This window comes from Tupaia chinensis, unplaced genomic scaffold (genome assembly GCF_000334495.1).
Source record: "Tupaia chinensis unplaced genomic scaffold, TupChi_1.0 Scaffold000610_1, whole genome shotgun sequence".
Taxonomy (NCBI): domain Eukaryota; kingdom Metazoa; phylum Chordata; class Mammalia; order Scandentia; family Tupaiidae; genus Tupaia; species Tupaia belangeri.
The window spans coordinates 2991803-2994100 of record NW_006160129.1 but is presented as its reverse complement, the minus strand read 5'-3'; the positions used below and the strand labels follow the sequence as shown (position 1 = coordinate 2994100).

The following is a 2298-nucleotide window of genomic DNA, read 5'->3' as shown; positions in this document are numbered from 1 at the left end:
CAATTCAGCCCTGCCTACCAAGTATTCTGTAATGAGACTAATGAGGAATGGACCTAGGGCATTTAGGACACTGAGGCAATGGCAGTTGGGTGGAGGACAGAGAAAAGAAGGGCCTGCACTGGGCCTGGTAAGATAGGGTAGCCAGATCATGTGACTCTTGGTAGATTATATACTGGATTATAACCTTCAAATAACCCAAAATCAGCCTCTCTGCTTCCAAGTTATAACCTCTTCAATCATTATTACACACTACAACTAGATATATCTTTCTACAAGACTTGTTGAGATAGAGACATGTCAGTTTCCTGACTAAAAGAAAACAGAAAGAAAGAAAGAAAAAAAAAAACAAAAAAAAAAAAAAAAAAAAAAAAAAAAACTTTCTCTCAAAAAAAAAAGATAATCCTCTGGTTGTGGCTGCTCATTTGCAGTCTCTACTGATTACAAAGTTGGGCCAGAAAAGTTCGGGTTATTTTATGGTATGAATTATTTCATATAGCTTTTTTAATCCTCTCTGCAAGACAGAACTGTTTATGGTGCCAGGCTGTCTTTCCAAGAGCTTCTGTTGGCTTACTTAAGATCTACCTTAGTTCCATAGTTTTCTGGGTTATCTTCAGAAATCACACTATAGTCAAAGCCCTGTCCAATAACAAGTATTCCCAATTTCTGATTCAAGGCAGCAGGTATTTTTGAACTTACGCAAATAACCATTCTGCCACAAAATAAAAATACTCCCAAATATTTTCCAATTCTAAAGGGGTCAGGAAGGGAGAAAAGTTTGTTTCCACTTAAAGAAACAAACAAGAAGAAGAAAAAAAACATTTTAACAAATTACTCCATCAACAGCTCAAAAGAAAGCAAAATCCTTAAATTGGGACAACAAAGCATAGTAAAGAAAAAGACAGGGCTCTCTGCTCCTCCCCATTCGACAGACAGCTGCGGCTTCTCGTGCAGTGCCAGCCGCATGGAGACAGTATGGTGAAGGTCGGAGTAAATGGATTTGGCCGTATTGGGCGCCTGGTCACCAGGGCTGCCTTCAACTCTGGCAAAGTGGATATCGTGGTCATCAACGACCCCTTCATTGACTTGAACTACATGGTCTACATGTTCCAGTATGATTCCACCCATGGCAAGTTCAATGGCATCGTCAAGGCCGAGAACGGGAAGCTTGTCATCAATGGGAAGTCCATCACCACCTTCCGGGACCAAGATCCCGCCAACATCAAATGGGGTAATGCTGGTGCTGAGTATGTTGTGGAGTCCACCGGTGTCTTCACCACCATGGAGAAGGCTTGGGCTCACTTGAAGGGTAGAGCCAAAAAGGTTATCATCTCTACCCCTTCTGCTGACACCCCCATGTTTGTGATGGGCGCGAACCATGAAAAGTATGACAACTCCCTGAAGATTGTCAGCAATGCCTCCTGCACCACCAACTGCTTGGCCCCCCTGGCCAAGGTCATCCACGACAACTTTGGCATCATGGAGGGACTCATGACCACAGTCCATCACTGCCACCCAGAAGACTGTGGACGGCCCCTCAGGGAAGCTGTGGCATGATGGCCATGGGGCTGCCCAGAAAATCATCCCAGCATCGACCAGGGCTGCCAAGGCTGTGGGCAAGGTCATCCCGGAGCTGACCAGGAAAATCACCGGTATAGCCTTCCATTTCCCCACCCCCAACATGTCAGTCGTAAACCTGACCTGCCACCTGGAGAAAGCTGCCAAATATGATGACATCAAGAAGGTGGTGAAGTAGGCATCCTAGGGCCCCCTGAAGGGCATCCTGGGCTACACCGAGGACCAGATCGTCTCCTGCGACTTTAACAGCAACACCCACTCCTCCACCTTTGATGCTGTGGCTGGCATTGCACTCAATAACCACTTCGTCAAGCTCATTTCCTGGTATGACAATGAATTTGGCTACAGCAACAGGGTGATGGACCTTATGGTCCACATGACCTCCAAGAAGTAGAGCTCCCAACCACCAGCCCCAGCGTGAGCACGAGGAAAAGAGGCCCTCAGCTGCTGGGGAGGCCCTGCTCCCGCTCAGTCCCCACCACATTGAGAAGCTCCCCTCCTTGACAGTTTCCATCCCAGACCCCTGCAGAAGAGGAGGGGCTGGGGAGCCCCTGGTCACGAACCATCAATAAAGTACACTGTATCGGCCAAAACAAAAGAAAAAGACTGTTAAATTTCACTCAAAAGTCATAATGCTTTTTGTTCTCTTATTTTTGTATGTGTCTTTAGTTTTACCGGTAAAGCACTCCTTTCAGAACTTCTCTAAGAGCTGGTCTGGTGTTG

At 46.2% G+C, this 2298-nt stretch overlaps 1 pseudogene; it reads left to right on the top strand.

Moving 5' to 3' along the window:
* Nucleotides 1–972: 972 nt before the first annotated feature.
* LOC102502597 (glyceraldehyde-3-phosphate dehydrogenase-like) lies at nucleotides 973–1969 on the top strand (annotated as a pseudogene).
* Nucleotides 1970–2298: the final 329 nt, after the last annotated feature.